The following is a 16,125-nucleotide window of genomic DNA, read 5'->3' as shown; positions in this document are numbered from 1 at the left end:
TATTCTACTGGTGCCCACAACAAACATCTACTAAAGGTTATCTTCAGGAGTTGTTGGTACAGAAAGTGGTGGCAAAGTATCAGTTCCTAGAAGTCCTATTGTAAATGTTTAACTTATATCAGTGGCTGAAATAATTATTAGTAGTACCCAGAAGCCCACAGAAATTCACAGGACTTACAATACTTCATTTTTATTTTTATTTTTATTTGTATTTGTATTTGTATTTTTATTTTTATTTCATTTTGATGGTTTCATCTTATGGTTTGGGTGACCATGCTTGAAGTGGTTCAAGCAAATTGCAATATTTTGCAATATTGCGCAGTGGTAACATTGCGGGGAGCAGTGGTTACTCATATCCAAACAGACTGTACCAGGAAGCAGGAAATTTCATTTGTGTGACTGGCAAAACCATATATGTCTGTGAATGACACGAACATTATTAACCATAATTCCTGAAACATCCTTTGCAACTTTACATTATGTTCACTTTCAGATACAGTAACAAGCCTATCATTATCAACAGCTGTAAGCGACACTGGTGCTGTAAACCTATTTAGTACAAGGGGAAATCTCCTCCACTGTGCTTTCTTTCAACTTCAAATCATTTTTCACTATAATGGTATGAGATAATTTTGCATTCTTCAATGAATATGTGAACACAAATGGCACTGAACTGCTGCTGTAGATAATTAGGGTAAATCTTTTCTCCAGTTAATTCACAGGTTATGGGCATGACTTTCTCCTTATTATTAAAACAGAAAACAGATCAAACTGAGCTAGTAGCATGAGTCTCTGTATTTAAGTCTCAGTTAATAAGAGGGTCCTTAACAAAGCCCTCCTCTCTGAACCCTCCCACTGCATTCGCTTGCAAATCACTGTATGGCTGGCAAAGCTGGTCCCCCCCACGCCCCCCCCAGCCCCAAACCTCCTCTTCTTGAGCACTGCAGCTCTATCAGCAGCAACATCTCTCTCAGTGAGGGACGATTCTTATTAATCAGGGGCACTGAATGGAAACCAATCAGATAGAGAGTCCCTTTGGCTTCAGCTCCCTGGCTGCCTGAGTTAAAAGTGATGCTGGGAGAGAGGCAGCCCTAGTTAGATGCAAGCACACACAGCACTGGAGATACAGTACGAGGCAGAAGGGAAGAAGCAGGTAGAGAAGCAGCACTGGACGGACAGAGACAGGCTCACGCTGGCAGACACGGTGAGTAGATTAACTTTCCCTAGCAGAGAAATTGCTGGCAGCAAAAAAAGCAGATTTTTCTTCAAAATGGCCAACAGATGAATAACCCTTTACAGACACTTTTTCGGGGGGGGGAGTAGGGGCGGAAGGAGGAGGTCAGAAGAGCACCTTTGAGAAAGGAATTAAAATAATCATACTGGATTACTGAAATCTAAACTTCTGATGCTGTATATATTACAACTTCTTGTACGTATTAGAAATCTATTAATATGCATGCTATCTGTCAATACTGTTAGACAGAGTATTACTTTCATCATTTTTTTTACTGCAATACAACTGTAACAATATAGTCTAACTTCTTTGGGGGGGTGTTTTTTTTTTCACTTGTCCAGATGGAAACTATAATCCTTTTCTGTCTTTTACCTCTGTTTTTACTGAAACCATCTAGTCAAAGCAAACCCAGTTAAGAAGGATGAAGAGGTTTTTACTATTAATAAGAATAGTACTGGTGCTTTTGTTGTTGTTGTTTGTTTGTTTGTTTTTGTTTTGTTTCTTTTCCTATAGTGGTAGAGAAAATAGTATTTTTGTATATGTCACATCAAGGGGAAAACTCAAGGTTCAGAAAGATTGAGAGCCGAGGCAGGTGTTCTTTTGGATATTCAGCACAGTAAGTCAAAGTCAACGGGCTAAAAGTATAAGGGTGTTTTCCAGAAGTAGCCTTACCAGGCTACAGAGAGTAGTGCAGAAAGCATTAAGGCCAAACTGACCACTTGATTTTGAAGTAACCAGCAGAAAGCAATTGCCCAGTGAATGCCATTTTGCTTTTTCTTTCCACATGCAAGGAACAGGCAGTCACATCCATTTGATTTCACTGAGCAGAGGTGCTTCAAACAAAGAATGATGCATATGAACTATAAAGAAATCGATATCCCTTGCAGTTGTACAGCAAAGTGCATACAGTAGCCACTTGCCTTCTCACAAACAGATTTAAGTAGCAGGTCAGAAAAATAGAATGGTAGTTTGATTAGGATACTTTCCATTTGCAGGAGACAAATTTACAATCAAAGAGTCTTGTTCTGATTACAGTCAGTGACAAAACTAATGATTTGCTTAAATCACAGCAGGTTTGTGCTCTGTTGTTGAGTATTGCACCAGTTTCTCATGATAAGGACAAATATGGATAAAAAGAAAAGAGTAATACTTGCTATAATTTTGCTAATGGGATCAAATGTGTTGTTTAATAAATAATATTGATGGTTATGATAATACTCGTTAATGGCAGCACTTCAAAAATCAGTTGTCAAAATCAGTTGTCAAAATGTGCAAAAAATCAGTTGTCAAAATGTGCAAAAAAAATAATTTTGCACATTTAAATGTTAATGTGTGTTCCAAAAAGTGAGAATGGACTAATTAAATATTTAGATGTCTCATGTTATATCTTTTCTATGATTATTGTTAACTCTTTAGAATTACATTAGGTTGTAATACAGTCTTACTGCTATCTGTCAATTTACAGATAAAATATATTGTCCTGTAATTTTACCTTCACTATGTAATAATATGAATTCAAGATAACATTAAATATGCTGACAGATAATGACATTTTCTGTTAACAAAGATATAACACTTTTACAAGATCACATTATATAATCAAATGCATATGGAGCAAATAAATATTTATTATTATTATTATTTTAAGTTAGATAAATAAGACTAATTTTAAATCCGGAAATACTTTAGTTTGTTAGTAGATGCTAAAGTTTTACCCCAAAAAGTTGTCAAGTCTTTTTAATCTTGATGGGGAGATTTCAACAATCAAAGTTTTTCATACGTTTGTGTGAGCAAAGTAGAGTATTTAATTTCAGATTCTTTGTTACAGTCATTATTACAGAAAAATAGTGTTTTGTAAGTATCTAGTGTGTATCACCTAAACACAAAAAGAAGTTTGGAGAGAAACTGTGGATTGAAACAGCCCTGCCATCTGTTTTGTGCAGATCCATGTTCAGAGCGCTTCAGGTTTTCACCATGTTCACACTTGTTTGCAGAAGTGACCATTCCAAAAGTCCATTCCAAAAGTGTCCTCCTCTCCAGACAGCAGCTCACTTAGCTCATTTGGGGGATCTCAACTAGCTGCTGCTCTGTTGCACCCAGCAAGGTGTTTGGGTTGGCAGGTAAGCACTCTGATCACTGAATCAGCCAGTGAGGATGATTTCATTACCCAGCTTATCCACCAAACAAAATACAGTAGTTTAAATACACCAGTTTAAATGTTATTACCCACAATGTTGTAGAAATAACTACACAACTGAATTCTGACAGTCATTTACATCCTGACACCAGGAAATGGTTTCTGAAACCCTACAAGATGGTTTGCAGAGAATCTACTGGCAAAAGCGTTGAGAGGTAAAGGTCAAAAGCAACAGGACTCACAATTTCTTTTGAGGAAGAGTTTGTTCAGGAGATAAAGAAAGGTAGATGGATATCTCCTGATACTGTCCAAAGATTGACAATAATAGGATGCATGAAGGAACAATTATTACTTAAGATTTTGGATGTATTATAGAATAAATCACACACACAATCTTTTATCTATTTTTACAGATGAACCAAAATATTGAACTATTATCCTTTCCCCTCATCTTCTCCTAGTTTTGTGAACTCTTCTGGAAATGCAGCAAGACCTTAATGGAAATCAAAACTCAGTAATGAACACTGTTTAAAACATCTCCTGATTCCTGCACAAATCTTACGTTTGCAACAAAACTGGACTACACAGACCTGGATATAAGAAAACATCATACATACAATTTTATAGTTTCCTTTCATGCAGTCAGTGATATTTAACTGTAGAAGGCAACTGGAGCAAAAGCCTAGACCAAAATGCCTCTCCCACTCATATCAGAAAGCCTTCTGAATTTCTAAGGCTTGCAGCAGGTGTTACATGCAAATGTTATCTGCAGAAGTGCAAATATTTGAACATGAATAGGGATGTCTGAGTGAAAGCTAACTGCGTTCTGTATGCAAGTGAGAGAGTTTATGGAAAGTCATTTGTGGGAATAAATCCCAAATTTTGCTAAAAGGGCTTGAGAGGAAAAGGAAAATAAAGAAAGAGGAAATGATTCTCAGCTATGAAAGAAAGAATTCTCATAAAAGCACTCAATTGTCATTTTAATAACTTTCTTCTTTTGTGTTTTAAACAAATAGTAAACCGCTGAGTGGCAAAAGGCAAGTTACTCTGCTGTTTTTCAGCAACCGATTGTGATAAAACATCCAGTGGCACTGAGGCCTACTTGCCTGCCATGACCGAACAGGATGGACCACTCTTGACCAGATTGCAGTATGTGTTTACAGCAGAAAATTCTAGCAAAACTGGGCATGCTTTACTTGAAGGAAAATGTTTTTTCTAACTTCAGGGACAAAAAGACTAATACTGCATATATACTGCAGCTTATAAGAAAGCTCTAAAATGACGATGTTTCAGAAATAAATAATTTTTGAATGCATAGTGTAATTATAGAAAAGAAAAAATGTGAAGAGTGATATTTCTAACCTTCATTCTGCAATCTCAAAACAGGAGATGGGTGGTATTGTCTTCATCCCATAAACAGAGACTGCTGCACAGAGGGTTCAGGTGACTCATTCTCAACAGCTCCATGGCAGAGCCAGGGCTGGAATTGGGCCTCTGCTTTCCCATACACAAGTGCACTGATATGCATGAAAATAAATGTGCCTGGAGTACTTAAATATTACTACAAACAGCCTTTAATTTTTCCTTGGAAATGTATTTCTACAACTGCAAAATGGAATGCCTCAAATAATGGCCAGTATTTTTACATTTACATTTTTACATTACAAATTTTTTACAAAATTTTCCTATTAAAAGTAAATTTCTATATTTAAATTTCATACCTCTTAGTAGTAAGAGTAAAAACAACCTGAAGACAGCATCATATTAGATTCGCTTTTCCCTGTCTCACACAAATGTAGGTCTGATATTAGAATCTTCTGACATGAAAATGCAAATATCGCGGAGGTTTATCTAAGTATAAATTTTCTAGGCATTAAATGTTATTCAGGCTTCTCTGACCTCACAAACCCTAGTAAAGGGAAATAACCACCAGCTTTGTGAAAATTTTGCCTGAAAGAATATTAGTGTTGGGCCATGCTTGTCATTGTACAGAGACCCCAGTTTTCCAAGAAATACTGAAATTGTTTTCCCACTGTGTATAATATTTTGAGAATGAGCTCCTAAATTGTTTTTCCAAAATCAAAACATGTTCTTTATAAGTGATGCCTAATGATATCTAACAAAAGATTCAGTAAAATAGAGAAAATTGTGGCTAATGTTTTTTTTTGTTTGTTTGTTTGGGGATGGAAACAGCAAGCCTTTTCATCATTATCAAACAAACTACACACTGATTTTCATAAGGAGATGATCTCAGCTTGCTTAGTCTTTAATTGTTCCATTGGAGGCAATTAATAATTCATGCACACATTGTATCCAGCAATATATAGATTTATCCACTAATTTCAGAAAATAATCCACTAATTTCAGAAAATAATGATCAGTTACATTGATAAGCATAAGTGCAGAATTTGGCATTTATATTTTGACACCTCTCAAAAAATAATTCAATAAAACAACACATTGGATAAGATTGTTCAGTAAAGGAAATGTAAAAAGTATAATGATCTAACATCTTCAGATCAAGATCTTACTGACATAGTTGTTCTTTGTTTCATCTATATTCCGTCATTCACTATTTGTTCCTGAAGAGATGACAAAGAGGTAAAGTAAAAACAGTGTGTGCTCGGGAGAAGGGGAAAGTTAATCTCACTACTTCTATTTAGAGAAAAAAAAAAAAAAAAAAAAAAAAAAAAAGGCACAGTACAATTTAAAATTAACATGTTTAAATACAAAAGTTATAGGTTTTATGTGATTTAAGGGTATCAGTAAACTGCTCGTACACAAATTTAACAAATCAGAATAACTCTAGCTCATTAATAGATTTTTTTCATATATATACCTGAAGACACATTTATATACATAAACACAGGCAAATTATAAGAAGAATTATAAAAGATTTAAGAAATCAGTAGATTAAAATGGGTTTACTTAAGCTTGCAGTGCAAGTTTCTGGTTGAAATTTGTTGCCTACTATGCTTTATTTTTTATCAGAATACTTTCATTTTTTTACGTTATTCTTTATCATAATTCTTTATAATAATGGAATCAGATACTGAGGTTTGCAATAAGAAACTATTGGAAACACATTCTTTCTTTTATCCTGAATTTTAAAGCATGGGTGCAGATTGTGGGAAATCTCATGGAAAGGATTCTGTCTTTGTAGGAGCAGAAAACAAAAACAGAGACAAATAGGTATTTTAAAAATAATTCTTGTAGTAGATTAAATTATTTGTCATGAGAACTGTGCTTGTGCCAGGTTCTGGAGTCCTTATTCAGAATGAGTAACATAAGACTAGTCCCACCAAAGCCAGTGAAATTACTTCTGTGTATTTCCCTTACTCAGAGTGCTCAATTCGTGTTTTCATAATGATTCTAGCTGATAAAAATTTATATTTTCCTCAGAGTAATAGTAAGAATATTACATTACAGAAAATACTTTCTTATTTCCTGCAAGATTTGCAGTAATCCTTACATTTGCTTCCCAAATGTAAAAGAAAATTTTACCTCCAATGAGAATACAGACTTGTTGAAAAATGGAAATATATCTTAAAATTAATATGGACTCTTCTTTCTTTGTTGTTATCATGGATAACATAACAACAACATATCTTTGTTGGCCTGTTCTCCCATGTGCCTGGTGACTCGATGAGGGGGAATGGGCTAAAGTTGTGCCAGGGGAGTTTTAGGTTAGATGTTAGGAAGAACTTCTTTACCGAAAGGGTTGTTAGACATTGGAACAGGCTGCCCAGGGAAGTGGTGGAGTCACCATCCCTGGAAGTCTTTAAAACATGTAGAGCTTAGGGATATGGTTTAGTGGGGACTGTTAGCGTTAGGTCAGAGGTTGGACTCGATGATCTTGGGGTCTCTTCCAACCTAGAAATTCTGTGATTCTGTGATCTGCATCCCACGGATTATGAGAAGATGAGTTAGATCTTTAAAATCTAGTGGTTTTAAATCTGTGTGATATATGCCTTATTTCCTAACCAAGACATACTTTTCGATTGCATTTGTATCTTTCCAAGAGGTAAACAGTAAGTAAAAACCCTTTCTGTTCTAAAGAAAATAAATTTCTCTTTTGATTTTCCTTCAAAGAGATGGACCTTCTTTACATATGAAACTGACAATATTATTCTATTATTATTAGTAGTAGTAGCAATAGTAATACTAATAGCAGCAGAATTAGTAGCAATTGTATCAAGGCTGAGAACTTACATATGACTTCAAGTTGCAAGTTTTGCAATGTTATACAAATATGGGTCGTATTTCAATATAATGCAACATACTGATGCTGCCTGCTCTTCCATTCATAATCCTAGTGATAAATCCTACTCATGAAGGCAAAACTGCAGCAAACAACACAATGTTCAAAACAGAACTATTAGTCATGTATTTAATGTAATTCAGGATATTTTTATTTATTTATTTTTTTAAGCGATTAAAGAGAAGCTCTCCAGAAACTACCTACAGCTGCTTTAAGTTACAAGTCATCAAAAAATTACTGTCTGAGAACTTTTCCTTAAAGTTTGCATTCAGAAAAGTGAAAAAGAACTCTCTGGAAATCAAAAAGGGAATAAGTTAGGAAGTGGCTAGACTGCACTATGGAATTAAGTTTTTTTTGGAAAAGAAAAAAAGTAAAATAAAAGATGCTTATTCATGCTGTTTGACATAGACCTGAAAAGGTTGAATCTAACAGGTAATGGATAAGGAGTGTGCTTAATGTTGTTGCTCATCCAGATGCATACCTATTAGCACTGCTAGAAGAAAAGATTTAGCACTCCTGCCAAAGGTATTATCTCCAATTATTTATTTGCCATTTGAATTTACATTCATACAATTCTCATTTAAATTTTAGACCAAATTTGTTTAACAGTCCCCTATAACATTGCTCCACAGATAAATGTCTCAAAAATATAAAGTCCTCCATGTTTTTTCTGTCCACAGCATGTTCAGATTTTAGTTCATAATGCTTTCCCAAAACTAAAAAACTACATGTCCAATAGGTAGATTTTTAAAAATTACTTGTAAGGATTATATTGACTAAGTATTTAAATATTGAACTGCACTGCTATACACAGACACAAGACCATTTGACTATTCAAGAAATGTATTCATTAAAGGCAAGGAATATACGAATGATGATTTCAAAGAAAACATGTCTAAAGATTTCTGAGAAATTGCAGATAAAAACAGAAATCTCTTATGCAGTTTCTGTACATATCTGTATGTGCAGCACACTAGGAGTAGCAGATGCTCACATTTGGAGCCTTGAGCAGGACTAAATTGAGACTTAAGCACTAACTACAAAAGGCTTAATGTTCCAGGTCTCATAATATAAAGAGGATCTTCTGTTCAGAAAGAGTGTCACTGCTTTTGAGAGTCAAAAAATTATATAAGATTAGGACGACAACCTAAGTGATATTTTTATGAAAGCCCAGGTAGTTTGAAACAGCAACTATGCCTTGTTTATGTCACTGGGCACTTTCCTAGGATCTACAGATGGGAGTCTCCGACATTAAAAACCATGACAGTAATTGTAGCAACCGCAAGTGAGTGTTAAGGAACATGCCCAAAGTCACTAAAAGGAAACCTGCCATCTTGATATAAAGATTCATCCGTTCTCTGGAGAAAGAAAGAAGAAAGGCTCCCACTTCAAAGTTACATGAGAGAAATCATGAACCTGGAGCTATATAAAGATTTGTATAAATCAGCATAAGGTTCTGGATTACTTGATTCGAGATCTTTTTAAATGCCATACTGTGGGCTGCTACACCACAGACAAGACCAAAAAGAACTGTTGTTGAATACTGTAGCTTGTCTAAATGCCTTCTGTGCCAACAGGATCCAAATAATTAATTTGTACAGAAGGAGAGCTGAAATCTGCAAATACATGCTTTTAAGGAACATAACTAGGGGAACATTGGTGTAGAAAGAAAAATAAATGATTCATATTAATTTTCTGCTTCACCTCAAGTTGATTAGCACAAATTAAATTTCATGCTAGTCAGACCATGAATTTAGGAGGCAATAAAGAAATACTGAAATTTTATTGCTTGTGAAAACACACACACATATATATGCGTATGTATATATCTCTATTGATATCAAGACCTACATATGTATGTCTCTATATATCTGACTTTGATGATATTAGCATCCATATAGACTTAGATATATAGATCTAGACATAGATATATTGTTTATGTGCATAGCATCAGTGCCATGAAACTCACATGTACTTGCACTATAACGTGGAATAGATTTTACCCAATAGTAGGTGAGGTAAAATGCTCATATGCTCTGGGTTGGCGAGCATGGTAGTAGTACCCTAGTGGGCAGCTAAACTTCACCACAATCACACTCTCAGTCCCTCTCCTCACAGGAAGAGGGGGAGAAAATATGATTAAAAGTGCTCAAGGGTTGAGATAAAGATAGGGAGATTGTTCACCAATTACTGTCATGGGCAAAACAGACTCAAATTAGGGCAATTGCTATAATTTATTGCCTATTAATAAGAGACTGAAGCAGAAATTAAACGCAAATTAAGAACACCTTCTCCCCCTCATTCACTCTCTTCTATGCCCTCCCCTGAGCAGCACAGTGGAACGAGGGACAGGAGTTGCATTTTGTACTTCATCATCTGCTGCTCCTTCATGATCACTCTCTTTCCTTACCCCATGAGGGGCTCCTCTACTGGCTGCATTGTAGAGATCTGCTCTACATGGGCTGCAGGGACTCAGCCTACTCCACCATGGGCCTCTCCACAGGCCACAGAGGAACTTCTGCTTCTGCCCTCCTTTTGCACTCACCTTGGGGTCTGCAGGGCTATTTATCACTCCTCTCCCCCAGCTGCTTTTGCCCAGCTGTTTCTTCTCTTCCTTCAATCTTCTCTCCCAGATGCCTACCCATCTCATCTCTGGCCATCAGTGGGTCCCTTTTGGAGCCAGCTGGAGCTGTCTCTGATCTCACATGGGGCAGCTACTGGACTCTGCTCACAGAGGCCACCCCTGCAGTGCCTGGACTACCAAAACCTTGCCATGTAAACCCAACAGAGTGAGAGCTTAGCAGGTGATTTCATATTTGTGTACTTTAACAACAGTTCTAGACTGGTGAATATCAGAGGAAATCACAGTGAAACAGCTGCTCTACCTACACTATTAGTCCAGAAGGAAAATCTTGAAAGGATAAAGAATTTCTACTTCAGTCAATAACTTTATATTAAGGCCATAATTCCCCGGAAAAGGAAATGATAACTAATCCACCTACGTTGATGCAACATATGAGTCTCCTTCTCTGGAGATATTCAAGGCCTGTCTGGACGCCTACCTGGGCAGCCTGCTCAGAGGAACCTACTTTGGCAGGGGGGTTGGACCCGATGATCTTTCGAGGTCCTTTCCAACCCCTACAGTTCTGTGATTCTGTGATTCTGTGATAAGAGGTTACCTTCAGTGAGGTATCAATTTTTACTCTAAAGTTCCTACCTACAGAAAATTTAAGTGACTATTTCAAAATGGGATTTTCAGCTTGTCTCACTGTTTCTTACCTCAAGGCATAGTCATCTAGGAAACTGGGAATCTTGTTGCTAAAATGCAATTTTCAGTCTTACTTCATGTTTATCTAAATGATCAAACCCAAGGTAGACTAAACAGTATTTCTGCTATCTTTCATTTAAATGCCCTTCTATAGTGCAAATGCAAAGTTGGCTTCTTATTACTACTTTACTTTTTTGATCTTGAAGTTTAACTTTATCCTGCTAATTCACAGGTCAAGTGATGATCCTTTTAAGCTAAAGTTTCCGCAACAATGGCCACTCTTGAGTATCTGAAGGGAATAAGGAAGATATAGACATGCTCTATTACCGCTCCATGTAGTCTACACTGGTTAATTCTGAGGTACACTAAGTGAAATATTCTAGTATTTCTTATTCTATTGATAAAATACAAAACTGTCGGTGTTAAGCTTTAAATAAAAAAGATTGTCATAGTATGTAACTACCATCTTCATTTACAAACAATTGTTGTCTCAGGCATGGGTGACAAACAGTACCTATCCCAGTACTTACCAGTACTTATCCTTCCTAAGAAGAGATTGGACTGTGAACTTAGGCACATGGTCTGAACTTTTGGGTAGACCTGTGCGGTGTCGAGAGTTGGACTTGATGATCCTTAAGGGTCCCTTCCAACTCAGGATATTCTATGATTCTATGATTCTATGATCCTTAAATGAGGAAGAGTTATTTGCCCTGTAACTATAGGGGAGTTCATCTTTAGAGGTAGCATAGATTGCTTTTTTTTTTTTTCTTCCTGCAAGAAATGGAATATTACCATATGGTATGCGAAACTGTTCTGTCTAAGAATTGATAAATCTTAATACTTTGCCAGCCATATTAATTAATGTTAGGAATAGGTGTTAATACTTGAAGTTTATCTCACTCAGATTTTAATAAAAAGTATTCATCTGTGTTCATTTGGTTTATTTTTTTGCAGTTCTGTGAAATTACATGTGAAAGAAATTCGAACATAATCAGTGTAAAAATCAATATTTAGATGCAAGAACATACATGTGCTCTACTTACATATATATGTATATATTTATGGAGACAATTATTGTAATTAAAAAGTTGAAGTTGACTTACTAGTGAGAGTTAGGTGCATTATGATTTCTTCTACTAGTGACCAGAAGTACCTCAGGATCCCAGTAGAATCTTAATCTGCATGATGCTAATAACCAAAAGTACCTTCAATATTACAGCAGTACATTTCCAACATTTATCTCTTATACTCTGTGCCCCTCTCTAGGGTCTTCTCTCACTGCCTTCTGTAGCACCTGGCTTTGCTGTGTTCTTGCTGTGATTTGGGCTGGCTGGTTATTGATTTTCATGGGGTCAAAGAGACTTGAAATGTGAAGAAAGGAATGGACAGTGGAGGGGGCAGGAGCTTCTAAATGGTGCTCCATTCTGAGAGAACTGTGGAAAAAAAGGTCATACTCTACACCATGGGGTGATATGTGTGGCGGTTTTACTCAGGTGGGCAGCCGAGCTCCACCACAACCGCTCTCTCACTCCCCCTCTCCTCAAAGAGGAAGGGGGAGAAAATACAACACAGAGAACTCGAGGTTTGAGATGAGAAAGGTTTAATTAAAGGGAAAGGGAATGGGGAGGAAAAACAGAAACAAAAGAAACAATCAGTCCGTGCAGAAGCACAGAGAGAAAAAATTATTCTCTACTTCCCATCAACAAGCGATGTTTGGCCATGTCCTGGGAAGCAGGGCCTCAAACGCGTGGTGGTGGTTCAGGAGGAACAGCCCCCTCCCCCACGAGAGCCTCCCCTTTTATTGCTGAGTGTGACATCAGGTGTTATGGTATATCCCTTTGGTTGGTTTAGGTCAGCTGCCCCAGCAATGTCCCCTTCCCATCACTTGCCCACCCCCATCCTGCTGGCTCTTGGGGTCTTGGAAGGAGTCCTGATGCTGTGCCAGCACTACGCAGCAATAGACACAACACTGGAGTGATATCAGTGCTGTTCCAGCTACGAGTGCAGAGTACAGCACTGTGCGGACTGCTGCAGGGAAAAGGTGACTCCAGCTCAGACAGACCCAACACAATATGTCAGTGAAAAAGTCTATTCCCTTTGCTCTGGAGACCAAACTGTTCTATCAAAAGTAGGTAAAGGCCCTTCCCGTCATTCCAAATCACATTGAGCTCTTGTCCAAAAAATTGATGCCTTAACATTTGTCTTAACACTTTATTGATATTTTAACAATGAAAGATTAATGTCTTAAGAACCACTAATGTCTGTACTCCATCCTTTAGATACCTCCAGAAAGGGCCAGGAAAGGAACTGAAACCTAGGATCCAACCTGGCCTAAGTTTGTGTACCCACAGCACCACCCAGAATCCACGGATTGTCATCCTATTAAGACAGTCATTTATCAGCCCATCTGCATACTTTTCTGTCACATTTAGGGCCACTGACAGTGACTGGCTGGCAAAAAATATAATGGTTATTTAATAGAATTGTAATAATATTTCAAAATTCTTCCAACATGGAAAATATTGCCTATTCTTTAAGTGAAAGTCAATTTATCATTTGTAAATTAAAGACACTGAACCCAGTTCTCACAGAACGCAACACTAAACAACTAACTGGATATACGATGTTTTAAGTCAGTGGTTTTTATCCCTTGAGTCTACAGACTCTCTCTGCAGAAACGCATAAAAATAAATAAATAAATAAATTTATAAATGCCTAGTAGAAGTAGGTTTATATTTGTCAGATGGAATCCCACTTTCCTGATGGAAAATGTGTATAGGGCCTGTAAAAAATAACAATTAAAAGGAAAACAACTTAGAATGAATCTGCCTACTTCATTTTCAACAGATTAGAAGTTTATAAAAATGGCACATGGCCTAAGTAATCTTGTGTTTGTATACTTCATATACTGAATGCACACAAATGGTTCTGAAAGGGATTAAGAATGAAGAATTCAGACTTGGTTGTGATTTTGACATCACTGAAGAACAGAAGAATAAACAGAAAGGTATGGATAGCACAGTGTTAGAAATGAGTTTTAAATGTTGTAGTTTTAATTTGCATGTATAAAAAAACTTGCATGGATATAATTTTGCATTGCATAAGTTTAAGTTTTGACTGCAGCTGAGCTGAGAATAAACACTTTTATTATTAAATTTGAAGACCTGTTTAATTACTGGTACAAAAGAGTGTAACAGTTATAGCTTACTGTCCACGAAAAAAGGCAATTTTCTAACTCAAATAACAGGTTTTCTCACTGGATGCAGAATCAATATTGAAATTAAATCTTGAAGAAGAAATACTAGGAATAGAGAAAATTAGATATGTAAATAAGTAATACTGCCTCATATGTAATATCTTTATAATGATATGGTTCCATTTTACTGTGAACTGGAAGGTCAATGTCATATTAGTGACCAAGTAAATTGGTATTCATGTGGTGCCCTTTGGAAATTGCCAATTAACAGCTAGCAATTACAACAAAATATTTCAAAGTGTTTTGTGAAAGCTGTTAAGTGTAAGGTACAGGTAAACAGAAGTGCACATGGTCTTCACAGAAGGCTCAACTCAGTTTAGATTAGTGTTACCATGAACATAAGTAATATTTAGATCCAATCTTTATAAAGGGACAAAACAGTGTCATGGCCATTACTGAGCAGAGCACAGGACCTGATAGTTGTGGAGGGCCAGAAAGAGCAGAATTTGCCACACAGTTGCACACCCATGTATGAACACCTGAAGTACCTGATCCACACCACAGTTTGCAAGCTGGATAGGAAATGAGCTAGGGGAAAAGTGGTCAACCATTCTGTAATTAGGAACAATGTTAAGTGATAACAGTTTTTCTTTCCAGCCCCTTCACATTCTTTCTCTGCAGTTGGTATGTGCACTGAATCACATTAATGTGTATAATGTGCATGTGGACATAATGGGTGTAGATACATAATATACGACAAAGTACATGTACAATGTATATAAAATATGTAAAAAAATCTGACTTGGACAATTATTTTTTTAAAATGTAATATCTCCGGCATTTAAGTCATCAGGACTCAAGCAAATAAGTGGAATAACTCCACACTCCTTTCAATGTAAATGTCAGAGGAAATCGTATTGAAAAATGTCACCAAGTACTGATTTCTGATACATCAGAGTACAAAGTTAGAGGAAAATCCAGACAGTTTAAAAATGGTTCTTTCTGCAAAGACTGGGAAAGAAAGTAAAATAACAGCTTGTTCAACCTCCAAAATGAGATTGAAATATAATTTCTATATGGTTTAAAATGGTACAAATACAAGATTGTGAAATATTGGGTATAAATTTCCTTATTAGATAAACTAAAGAGTTTTATCTGAGCACCAAAAAAATATATATATAAAAAAAGAACAATAAGTAAACATGCAATACAGATTTTAAAATTATACACAGGGCTAAAAATTGTTTACTTTAAAACAAAAACATAAATCAAAACCAGACATATACACCTGCTAGAGACGCTATTGCTTCTCTAGGCATTATAATGTGTGTATCATTAAAGAAAATTTAATTAAAAGACAGAGACTCTAAGTGGCTAGAGTCTAACAAAAATTGTGGAAAAATACAGAAATGTGACAGAGCTTAGCAGAATCTTTATATTTATACAGAATATGTCCAAAAAAATCAAAGTTCTTAAATTTCCTGAAGACTAGAAAAGCAAAAAAGATAAACAAACAGACAAGCATTTTGTACACTAGAGCAAATATAGAGCATTCAAGAAAGAAAAAACACAGAACAGAACAACAACAACAACAACAAAACTCTACCCCTACAAAGTTTAATTGCTTATTGAAAGAATGTTCTGTGTAAGTGATGGAGGGAATAAATGGAGGGAATGTAAATAAAATTTTGAATACATGCAAAAATAATGTTGCTACTGAGATAAACACATCAGAAAAATCTGGAATACATTGGCTTTCAGAAAGAAAAAAAATATAGTAGTACGTGTAATAGAAAAATCACCGGAATCTAAGTAACTAAATAAATTCTTCTTCTTAATTCTTCTTCTTCTTCTTCTTCTTCTTCTTCTTCTTCTTCTTCTTCTTCTTCTTCTTCTTCTTCTTCTTCTTCTTCTTCTTCTTCTTCTTCTTCTTCTTCTTCTTCTTCTTCTTCTTCTTCTTCTTCTTCTTCTTCTTCTTCTTCTTCTTCTTCTTCTTCTCATAGTATAGGTGTAGATACAACCTGTCTTT

General features: G+C 36.0%; 1 protein-coding gene across 2 annotated transcripts in view; it reads left to right on the top strand.

Annotated features, from left to right (window-relative positions):
- The first annotated feature begins 988 nt into the window (after positions 1–988).
- The window catches only part of CDH9 (cadherin 9), a 112,161-nt gene continuing 97,024 nt past the window's right edge, over positions 989–16,125 (top strand). For both annotated transcript variants that reach the window (XM_032183146.1, XM_032183145.1), the window contains exon 1: positions 989–1,204. The gene's annotated coding sequence lies outside the window, so the exon portion shown is untranslated. The remainder of the gene's footprint in view (positions 1,205–16,125) is intronic.

This window comes from Aythya fuligula, chromosome 2 (genome assembly GCF_009819795.1).
Source record: "Aythya fuligula isolate bAytFul2 chromosome 2, bAytFul2.pri, whole genome shotgun sequence".
NCBI lineage: Eukaryota > Metazoa > Chordata > Aves > Anseriformes > Anatidae > Aythya > Aythya fuligula.
The sequence above is the reverse complement of the archived record's forward strand: the minus strand, read 5'-3'. Positions and strand labels throughout refer to the sequence as shown.